Below are 12,425 nucleotides of genomic sequence, written 5' to 3' on the forward strand. Positions count from 1 at the left end.
TCCGCTGACCTGTGCTTTGTCCCAGACAGATATATCTTTCACGCTTTGCAGTTCGTGTGCTGAGGCGCCGCCCCGGCTCTCCTACACACACCAGTTCACGTTCGCAAACGATTTCGCAGACTCCTGCGGTGTTTAGCTTGTCGACCTCATCTTTCGGTCAGCGTCGAACATCTTTTATTTTGTTATTGCACCGAAAGATTGGTTCTATGCCGGCTAGGCGGAGAATTTTGCCCACACCTTCAGTGACCCCTTGTACATATGGTATTATGGCTATGTTCTGTGCTTCCTTCTGCTCTTCCCTATTGCCTTCATCTTTTGTCGTCCTAGTTTTATCTATCATACCCTTGGCGTAACCATTGGCACCAAGCCCGCCTACTGGCGAAACAGCCATTTACATTGAGAGGGAAGATTACAGAGACGATATAAATAGCCAAGCGCCCGCCAACATGAATGGAGAGGAAGGGTATAGGCTTCCGGCGTCCTTGCTGCCAGCAGTGACAAAGCTACGGGAGAACAGCGCGCGCAAAGCAACTCACACAGGCGCGCGGGAGACAGCGTTGGTTGTACGCACGGAGGGACTAGCACGCCGCAGCCCGCACCTGGCAACAAGTAAACAGCGCTACGTCATAGCTACCGCCAGTTTCTAATTCGCCTGTTTCCACCAATGGCAAGAAATAACGGAAACACCAATCAAACACTGATTCATCCACCAATGACAATGACCATATATAGACGAATAAACAATGCCTAACACCCCTCATCCTCCGGTCCTCACGTACACTGTCACATTACGTAAGCTTCCGCCACTATTATACGAGGCTCACTCCAGAAGAAATGCACACTATTTTTGTAAAAATACAGTTTTCATTCTGCATGTGTTCAAAAATGGTTCAAATGGCTCTGAGCACTGTGGGACTTAACTTCTGAGGTCATCAGTCCCCTAGAACTTAGAACTACGTAAACCTAACCTAGGACATCATACACATCCATGCCCGAGGCAGGATTCGATCATGCGACCGTAGCAGTCGCGTGGCTCCAGACTGTAGCGCCTAGAACCGCTCTGCCACCGCGGCCGGCATCTGCGTGTGTGAAAGTTTTACAGAGTGTAGATACATCCTTCCCGCTTGTTTTCAAACTTAGTTCAGCCTGTTCCCATGAGTGGCGCCGTCACTGCATGTCTTCAAGATGGCTGCTACACTTGACGTTCGTCAGAAGCAACGTGCTGTCATAGAATTCCTGCGCTGTGAAAACGAGACAGTGGGAAACATCCACAAGAGGTTAAAAATGTGTACGGAGATGCTGCTGTCATCCCAGTACAGTTACTCGGTGGGCAAGCAGATTACGTGATGAAAGCGGGCACGGCAGTATTGAGGATTGTCCTCGCAGCGGCAGGCCTCGTACTGCACACACTCCAGACAATGTGCAGAGAGTTAACTAATTGGTGACTGCTGACAGACGCATCACGGTTAACGAATTGTCACGCTACGTTGGGATAGGGGAAGGAACTGTTTGCAGAATACTGAAAGTGTTGGCGTTAAAAAAGGTTTGTGCCACGTGGGTACCCAGGATGTTGACAGTGGCTCACAAAGAAACAAGAAAACGGTATGCAGCGAACTTTTGGAACAGTACGAGAATGGTGGAGACGAATTTCTTGGAAGAATTGTGACAGGTGATGAAACATGGCTCCATCATTTTTCACCAGACACGAAGAGGCAATCAATGGAGTGGCATCATGCAAATTCACCCAAGAAAAAAAAAATTCAAAACCAAACCTTCTGCTGGAAAAGTTATGGCTTCAGTGTTTTTCGATTCCGAAGGACTCTTGCTTGTGGACATCATGCCAAGTGGAACCACTATAGATTCTGATGCATTGTGACCGACACTGAAGAAATTTCAAGCTCGACTGAGTCATGTTCAACCACATCGGCAAAAGCAGGATGTTTTGCTGCTGCACGACAATGCACGACCACATGTCAGTCAAGAAACCATGGAAGCGATCACAAAACTCGGATGGACAACACTGAAACACCCGCCTTACAGTCCTGACCTGGCTCCATGTGACTATCATCTCTTTGGGAAACTGAAAGACTCTCTTCGTGGAACAAGGTTTGAAGATGATGACTCCATTGTGCACGCTGCCAAACAGTGGCTCCAACAGGTTGGTCGAGAATTTTATCATGCGGGTATACAGGCGCTGGTTCCAAGATGGCGTAAGGCATTGAGAGGGATGGAAATTATGTAGAGAAATGAAAATATTGTTCCAAAAGGATGTATCTACACACTGAAAAACTTTCAAACATGTAGAATAAAAGATGGATTTTAAAAAAAATAGTGTGCATTTCTTTTGGAGTGACCCTCGTACAGTGTCTAAAGTCTGTCTCATTCCATAGTCAGCTCAGCCTAAAGCACTGAGGAAGGCCACTAGCAACAGTCGCCGAAACGTCGGATAATTTTATATATTGGCAATGCGGTTAACATCCCAGAAGAATTTTATTGACTATACTGTAGCAATTCCATCTGTGTATGGTCCAAGTTATATGGAGAAATGTTACATGTCAGTGATACACTGTGTGAAAGTTACTTTCGTCCTTAAGTTTTACACACCAGTATACAACTTGTACAGAAACCAGACCGTGGTTCTAACAGTCGAAACACATTAAAGGGAAGCAATCGTTGGGAACAGAGTGAGATACAGTTGTAGCCTATCCCTGAAATAGGAAGTATGTGCTGATTTGGGGACATGGGTTGAGAACAATGCCGATTTGACGCCATGGAAAGAAGTATTTATTAATTCTTATCCAGTTTCGCCCTTGATCGTTGCCTACATCCAAGGGTAAACTCATGATGTCAGCATGCCCCCCTACTAAACCACATCCCTCTATCTTCCCTTCCCCATGTCAGTTTTCCCTCCATTTTTCTACCTAATTTCCTGGAAAAAGTCCAATCGGAATGCTTCTAAGCCAACTGAGTTGCACTAAACACACATATTTATCTCAGTGGCTGATGAGTATTTACTGCCATATCAGCTTATGCGAGCCGGCCGGTGTGGCCGTGCGGTTCCAGGCGCTTCAGTCTAGAACCGCGTGGCCGCTACGGTCGCAGGTTCGAATCCTGCCTCGGGCATGGATGTGTGTGATGTCCTTAGATTAGTTAGATTTAGTAGTTCAAAGTTCTAGGGGACTGATGACCACAGATGTTAAGTCCCATAGTGCTCAGAGCCATTTGAACCACCAGCTTATGCAATCACATTTTTCAACTACATCTGAAGACAAGGAATCTATAGCACTGGTACTCTGTGACTATAAAAATGCATTCGACTGTATCTCACATAAGGCCCTTCACAACAAGCTAAAATCATGTGGTACTGGGGGAGATGTTCTACAAAGTATCGAATCCTAACTAAAATAACAGACGACAGACAGTCCTGGTACAAGGAGCAAACTCAGGTGAAGTAAAGTTAAAACACGGTGTGCCACAGGGATCCGTAATACGGCCTCTGTTGTTCTTAATTGTCGTGAATGACATAGTTCCAATGGGGGCACCTTAGAGTTCGCGGATGATACAATTTACCATTCCACAATTTAAATTGCAGATAGCATTATCTGTGGTGTTGGGACAGCATCTATTATTGCAAATAATGTTCAAGGAATCGTGTGTACAAAAAATAACTTTAGTGATTGACGTTTTTATGAGCTTTTTAGGAATGATTCACTACACAAATCACCATTTTAGAGGAGGAGATGATAATGCATCATGTTCTGCACTACAAAAATATTATTGACATTGTTGTCTGCATAATATGGCTTTTAATTGGTTTAGATTTTAGGCCTGGTTCCACTTGTAAGAAAATCAAACTTTAACTGCCAGAGATTTTTTTAAGTCATTATGTTCTGCACTAGAAGATTATAATTGATATCATTGCTTGCCTAATATAGATTTTTTATTAATTTCGATTTTAGCCTATTTGAGGCAATTTTCCACTCTCGCGGATAACATTTGCTCTTACCTACATGACACACATAACTAAAATAGCAACTCATGAAGAAAAACTGCGAGTATTCACAATATTATTACTGCCTGTCAAGCATTTATGTCGCATTCCTACAAGATCTTCATCCAACACCACAGGCAAGAAGAATTCAACAAAAATTGTAACCAATATGATTTGATTTCAAAATGCATTAATGTAAAGCTGAGTAGTGATTCTCAAGCAGCACATCATGCTACGTTAGGAGCACAGAAATCTTGGTTAAATATTGAAATGAGGCATCAGTGTCCTAAAACAAAACTTAAACTAAACAAGAAACTATACAGTCTGCAACTGCAGACAGCTACTTACCTCAAGAATCCTACACTCCAATGGCACAAGACAGATAAAGCATAACAGATAGCTAATAAAATATCAACAGAACATCAGAAAAACACACAAAAAACAATTAAATGCACTCACAAGAAAACAGCTCTCTCTCTCTCTCTCTCTCTCTCTCTCTCTCTCTCTCGATTCATGCTTGCACAATACTGAGAGGATTTATTTACAGAAAAACGAAAAAAGCTCGTAGAAGCCGACATCGAGGAAGATCAGTTTGGATCCGAGAGAAACGTAGGAACAAACGAGGCAACACTGACTCCACTCCTTATCTCAGAAGAGAGCTTGAAGAAAACCTACTTTTGTGGCATTTGGAGATTTGGAGAAAACTCTTCGAAATTTTAAAGGTAACCAGCATAAAATACATGGAGTGAAAGATCATTTGTAAGTTGTACAGAGACCAGATTGTTGTCATAAGAGTCGAAGGACATGAAAGCATAGCCGTAATTGAGAAGGAGGTAGACAAGGTTATAGCCTATCCTCGATGTTATTCAATGTGCATATTGAGCAAGTAGTAAAGGAAACTGAGGAGAATTTTGGAAAAGGAATCAATACTTAGGGAGAAAAAAATAAAAACTTAGTGGTTTGTCGATGAAACTGTAATTCTATCAGAGATGGAAAACGTCTTGGAAGTGGAGTTGAACGAAATGAATAGTGTCTTGAAAAGAGATTACAAGATGAATATCAACAAAAGTAAACAAGGATTGGAATGTAGTCGAATTAAATGAGGTAATGCTGAGTGAATCTAATTAGGAAACGACACATTACAAGTAGCAGATGAGTTTTGCTATTTGGACTGCAAAATTACTGACGATAGCTGAAGTAGAGGGCATAAAATGGAGATTGGCCGTAGCAAGAAAGGTATTCCCGAAAAAGACGAATCTGTCAACATTCATTATAAATTTAAGCGTTGGAAAGTCTTTCTGTGGGTTTTGTCCGGAGTGTAGCCTTGATTGTACGGAAGTGGAACGTGAACGACAATCAGTTCAGACAAGAACAAAAGTTGTTAAAATGTGATACTACAGAAGGGTGCTCAAGATTAGATGAGCAGATCAGATAACTAATGAGGAGATACTGAACGGAATCGGGAAAAAACGAAGCTATGATACAAATTGATAAAAAAAGGGGTAGATTGACATAACACATCCCCATGCATCAAGGAATACGCAGTTCGGTAATGCAGGGAAGTGCGGGGGTAAAAAATTTAGAGAGAGACCTGGGCATGAATATAGGAAGCAGAATCAAACGGATATAAGTTGCAGTAGTTATGCGGAGATGAAAAAACATGCGCGGGGAGACTAGGGCGGAGAGCTGCATCAATCCAGTCTTCGGACTGAAGAGCACAGCAACAGGAAAAAAAGTCGCTGGCACCAGAACTTTTTTGGCTGATGTGATGAAGCTCTACGTGCAGGAGAACGAATTTCTTCTGTTAACTGACAAACATATCCACAACTACACCAAGAGATTTTTCAAAACGAAGAAAGATTGCCATCGCTTAGTATTAAAATGATTCCCTCCCACCATATGCGTCCTCTAGCGTAGTGGTTCCCAACCTCAGGATAATTACTCCTCGATGGGTAAAGTTAAATTTTCTGCGGGGTAAAACAAAAGGGTTCAGTGGCGTTTTGGTCACGAAACTATAACATTTTTAGAATGTCATTACTATTATCACCACTTCGTAACACTGTAATACTGATTACATATAATATTTTTTTAAATTTTATACACATTTAGCAGCTTCAAACGCGACTGTACTCAATACACTTGAGATACGAATTAAAAAACGCCTTCAGTCACAATTTTCCGTGTTTTATTCAGTACCCGATGCATTTCGGACCCTGTGGGTTCATCTTCATGTGTAATTCGTTTAATACATTATTTATTTGTTCTCTTGAATGATATGCAATGCATATTCAAGAGAACAAATAAATCATGTATTAAACGAATTACACCTGAAGATGGACTCACAGGGTCCGAAATGCATCGGGTACTGAATAAAACACGAAAAATTGTGACTGAGGGTGTTATTTAATTCATATCTCGAGTGTATAATAATAATGTTTTATGTTTGTTTTTTTTCAAATACGAGCGTAAACGTATGACATGTGGTGTCACAGTTTGTAAAACGAATGCATGAACGTCTTCCTCATATAGTCCACTCAGTGTACACATACTTTGTACTATGCATCTATGACAGTAAAACTGAGACAAATACCCTCTCGAAATTGTAGGTACCTCCCACAACAGACCACAAACTTGTTTCTTTATTCACTTCGCGACAATAAATTAACTCATCGACAGCACAACACGAGATCACAATAGCAACAATGTAATGGTTACTACACTATTGTAGGACCGACATATTATTGTTATTAGCGGCACTGGCCAGACACAAAGCACTGTCGGCCTGAAGTTTTCCGATTTCTGCCATTTGAAAAGTAAAGAGTCCAGCAGTCAAGTGATTTAGTGCACACACTTTAACTCGATTGATTTTAAATGGTGCTGCAGGGTGTGGATCAAGGAAGTATCGTTAGGGAGAGGAGTAGTGCAGAGGAAGCATGTTTCATAACAAGTTCCTACCCTCATTGTGGATAGTTAGCTTTCCTTTCTGAGACGAGTTGTAGGCGGCGCTCGCGATGCACTGAGAACTGCATCACCATTCCGTAAGAAAAGGTTGTTAGAAGTAAGTAGTACCAATTGTCTCGCTGACTCTTTAATTAATACTTTAATAAACACCTACAAAATCTAAATATCACTTATCTTTAGTCGTTAAAAACTATTTTTCGTTCTACAGTTCAGTTAGGTGCTAACGTTGATGATGATGGGAGTACGGGGGAGCGGGGGGGGGGGGGGGGGGGGAGGGGGGGGGCACCAGCTAATATCCTAGTATCTGATTGTACTCAGGGGTAATGATCTCAGAAAGGTCGGGAACCGCTCCTCTAGGCAACCTGGTGAATTCTGTTTTTATCGTCAGCTAAAAAAATTTGATCAAGAAGCTTAAAAATTGCTTTATCTCAGCAAGAGTAAAAAGAAGTTACGTCCCAAGAAGGCTGCATCAAAATATATTCCACTCTACACCACGAGCTATCCTCGCCAATATTTGGTGCAATTATTTGCTACGCTCGGTTTGCTGCCAAGCCGTGCGATCAGAAAGAACCTTTTATGTATGCAAATCAATTCTGCTTTTCCGTGGCACTTTGAAACATCCATGTAACTGTAAAAATGCGGCAGTTATAACTTGCGCAAGACCCAGCTAAAATTACCGCTTACTCTGTTTTTACCATCAATATCACCCCATGAAGTGAGAATCATGAACTGAAAAATAATAAAAGTATATAATTTGATATACTACGTTCTCGTGCGCGTACGCCTTATAATCCCTTCCTGGAAATTTATTTCCAATCTCAAATTCTCCTTTGCCTTTTCTTTCGTGCTTTTTATGAAAATATTAATGAATATAATGTGCTGAACATTACTCCTATTTCCGGTTTATTTCCCGTGTAAGTAACATAGAAATTGAAAATAAAAATAGGTTTCCGCAGAGGGACTCCACTCCGCGGCTCTCGGATTACCGTTCTGTACTCTTTACGCATCGCCAACATCTGCCTGTAAACTATACAAACGAAAATGACTGACACCCCCGACCAGCGCCAAAAATGCTATTTAAATGAACGCTTCGCCATCTGCAGCTGCCACTTCAGTCCCTTCTGTTTCTGCACAAACCCTGCATATACTATAAATCTGGACGATATCGGTGATGACGAGTAGATGCTGTGCCCTTGTTAGTAACCAACGGCGTACTACACTGAAGAGCCAAAGAAACTGGTACACCTGTCTAATATCGTGTAGGGTCCCCGCGAGCACGCTGAAGTGCCGCAACACGACGTGGCATGGACTCGACCAATGTTTGAAGTAGTGCTGGAGGGAACTGACACCATAAATGCTGCAGGGCTGTCCAGAAATCTGTAAGAGTACGAGGGAATGGAGATCTCTTCTGAACAGCACGTTGCAAGGCATCCCAGATCTGCTCAATGATGTTAGTTTCTGGCGAGTTTGGTGGCCAGCGGAAGTGTTTAAACCCAGAAGGGTGTTCTTGGAGCCACTCTGTTGCAACTCTGGACGTGTGGGATGTCGCATTGTTCTGCTGGAATTGCCCAAGTTCGTCGGAATCCACAATGAACATGATTGGATGCAGATGATCAGACAGGATGCTTAAGTACGTATCACCTACCAGAGTTGTATCTAGATTTATCAGGGGTACCATATCACTCTAACTGCACACGCCTCACGCCATTTCAGAACCTCCACCAGCTTGAACAGTCCCCTGCTGACATGCAGGGTTCATGTATTCATGAAGTTGTCTCCATACCCTCATAGGTCCATCCGCTCGATACAATTTGAAACGAGACTCGTCCGACCAGGCAACATGTTTCCAGTCATCAAAAGTCCATTGTCAGTGTTGAAGGCCCCAGATGAGGCGTAAAGCTTTGTTTCATGCAGTCATCAGAGCACGCGAGTGAGCCTTCGGCTCCGAAAGCCCATATCGATGATGTTTCATTGAATGGTTCGCGCGCTGAAACTCGTTAATGATCCATCACTGAAATCTGCAGCAAAAGCGGGAAGGATTGCACTTCTGCCACGTTGAAACGATTCTGTTCAGTCGTCATTGGTCCAGTTCTTGCAGAATCTTTTTCCGGCCACAGCCATGTCGGATATTTGATGTTTTACCATATTCCTGATATTCACGGTACACTCGTGAAATGATAGTGCGAGAAAACCCCCACTTCATCGCTACCTCGAAGACGCTGTGGCCCATCGCTCGTGAGCCGACTATAACACCACGTTCAAACTCACTTAAATCTTGATAACCTGGCATCGTAGCAGCAGTAACAACTGCTGCTGCATGACAGGGACAGATGGGCCCCTGTTGTTCGATGGAGAGTTATTTCTCCAAGCTGGCGAGTGTGCGAGTGTGAACCTGGCTTCATGACGTCCTTTCAGTCGGCTGGGACGGTCGAAAGGCACTTGCCGACCGCAGCGCCGCTTTCTGCCTGTTTACATATCTCTGTATTTGAATACGCATGCTTATACTAGTTTCTTTGGCGCTTCAGAGAAAATCTGTTGGATTCTATTCCAACCGGTCCAAATATTGACGAAAAAATCATTCTCGCATTTGCTTTTGGTCAGTGTCAGTTATTTCACCCTCCTTTAATTGTCAGTCATCCATTACCCTATAGCGAACTTCCTCGAGGTGCAGCTGCAGTTTTGGAAAGATCCTTCGAGCAAATCATCTTCAGAATAAAACGCTTTTGCGTAACCATTAATGAGGATATGAAATGGAATGATCACATAAGATCAGTCGGAGATAAAACAGATAGCAGGCTTCGGTTGATTGATAAGATACCGGGTAATGCAGTCAGTCCACAAAGGACACAAGTACAAAACACACGTGCGTTCCATCCGAGAATATTGCTCAGTTGTGGGTGACCCATATGAGATAGGATTAAAAAGGGATATTGATAGCACGAATGGCCACGGGTTTTTGATCGACGGAGTGCTTCTCGGAAATGCAGTAAAACCTGAACTGACAGATTATCATATTTTCAAAAGTCTCCTTTTTATTTTCATTTAAAGCGAGTGAAAATACTGCATTATGCTGCAATAGTTTTGTGGCCTAATTAGAAAGCATACTCTAGTGCACTATGACCGCTCGGATTGAATTTTAAATGCACTGATTTCCTGAGGCCTTGCACATTGCTACAGATTTCGATGTGTTCATGAATTTCAAAAGTATTTGCAGAGGCTTCTGAGAGTCGCTGTACAGTTGCACCTCCACGTTGTCTTCCTTTTCTCGTAATAAACTCAGTTTTCCGCAGAAGTTACAAAAATCGTTAAAGCTGTTTACACACTTGCACTTTATATTAATTGTTCTAGTACAGAAACTACGTACAAAGATAAACAGAGAGATCGAGACAGGAGGAGGAGGGGGAGGATATTAGTGTTTAACGTCCCGTCGACAACGAGGTCATTAGAGACGGAGCGCAAGCTCGGGTGAGGGAAGGATGGGGAATGAAATCGGCCGTGCCCTTTCAAAGGATCCATCCCGGCATTTGCCCGAAGCGATTTAGGGAAATCACGGAAAACCTAAATCAGGATGGCCGGAGATGGGATTGAACCGTCGTCCTCCCGAATGCGAGTCCAGTGTGCTAACCACTGCGCCACCTCGCTCGGTGATCGAGACAGGTATATGATGTGGATATGTATGAAAGTACACCGGGAGACCCATCAAAAATTACAATTTAGTTCGTACTATATAAATTTCCACAGTGGAAAGAAAAACAGCGAATGGTGGCATATGAGAGAAACAATTACGTAGCACGTATCACAAAACCTTTGTAGTGGTTGGATCACCTATCCACATAAAAACAATGCCTTGATAGCTAGTTATATCTCCAAATTCAGACCACTGTGGCCATTTACACTGCTATATTAGTAACTAGTAGCAGCAATCAGGCAGATGTATTTCTTCTGTGAAATATTTTGGTTTAAGCATACTATCTTCACGTATTATCTATAAAATACAGTGTTTCTATACTTCGTTTGTTTACTGGTTTCAGTGACGTCGCTATCAGGACTGTTACACACACTGTTATTTACTTATTCTTTATTATTTCAGCACCATTAAAGTCTACACACGCCTCACAGAGCAAATTGTTTCTCTTGAGACGTGAACAAACACTGCGACGGAAAGCCTACCGCACGCACCAATCGCAAGCGTAATGACTTCCCTGTCAAAAGAAAGGTGTATAACAGAGGATCACGAGAGACTGGCTTATGATATGGACACCGAACGTTGGTGTAAACTGTACTAATAGTGTTGTAACTGCGTAATTTTCTAACAGTAACTGTCACAGACGCCGATATGGCAAAACAGTGCGAAAGCGCTCAGTTCAGTTGTTTCAAGGTCATTTGGTGAACTGCTGTGCCTGCTTTTGCAGAGGAAGCAAAACACAAACCTAAGTTTGAATCCTTTATAATGTAATACATACTTTTTAAGATTTCTTTTGTAGTCAGAGTTAGTCATTTTCTTAGTTCTGTATTTCACTTTCATCGTAGTCAGTTTTATATTCGAAGACAAATGCATTGCAGCTTCCCCCCTAAACGTAAATGTAGTGCTGCGGCAAATTACAAAAAGTAATTCCCTACGAGCTTTAATTGTAACTCTGACACACTGAAAATTCTACTAACAGGACAATAAAGTACGTGCGGTATAACGTCGCAGTAGACCGAAGACGGAAGCATTGCCTCCTTGTACAAGTGAATACAAGGGTCTACCACCAAGATTAGATTACAAATTAAGTGTAATAAACAGTAACAATACAGACGGATGCTAACATTTCTTTCGTGTGCGACAAATCCTTAAAACACACAAATGTTCAAGAATATGCATACTGGGTAGTCTAGCAGCATTGTTCGTAATTCGCGGGTAAGGAGCTCGCTGGCGGGCAACGAGAACAACTGCCGGTAACATCCGAGCCGAGACGTAAACACCTCTGGTCGCGTGAAGCGCTGCAGGTGCGTAACATGAGAACTATACATGCCGACGAGAATAAACTTTGTTTCGTGTTGCTGTGGCATTCTCTTCCACAAAATACCCTTAAAACACACACACACAGAAATAAACGAACGTGCATGCTTACTCTCGGTCAGCCTTCTGCCTCCCACTCACAAATATATGCTTATTAGTACATTTGCATTGTTTTGCCACGATCATCCACTGCTGCCGCAGGGCCCTCTTGTCCGAGTACAAAAACAAGCAGTCTGTTTCAGGCAGCTGAGGAGTATTGCTTCTAGGTGTAACGTAAAGTGATCGCTGGCGCGCAAAGAGAACAATCGCCGATCACACTCAAGCCGCGTCATAGAACACCTCTGGTTGCTCGAAGCACGGTAACACGCCGCAGATGCGGCACGCCTTGGTCACCCGCGGTTGACGCAACCGGCACGGCCTGTGCACATCGCGGGAATTTCTTTCCGTAGCGTGCTCCAGGCCCAGATAAGC

General features: G+C 42.8%; 1 long non-coding RNA gene across 1 annotated transcript in view; it reads right to left on the reverse strand.

Annotated features, from left to right (window-relative positions):
* The window catches only part of LOC124606814, a 57,411-nt gene extending 45,018 nt beyond the window's left edge, over positions 1 to 12,393 (reverse strand). The window contains exon 1 of the long non-coding RNA XR_006978733.1: positions 12,067 to 12,393. This is a non-coding gene — a long non-coding RNA (uncharacterized LOC124606814). The remainder of the gene's footprint in view (positions 1 to 12,066) is intronic.
* Positions 12,394 to 12,425: the final 32 nt, after the last annotated feature.

The sequence above is a fragment of the Schistocerca americana genome, chromosome 3 (genome assembly GCF_021461395.2).
Source record: "Schistocerca americana isolate TAMUIC-IGC-003095 chromosome 3, iqSchAmer2.1, whole genome shotgun sequence".
Taxonomy (NCBI): domain Eukaryota; kingdom Metazoa; phylum Arthropoda; class Insecta; order Orthoptera; family Acrididae; genus Schistocerca; species Schistocerca americana.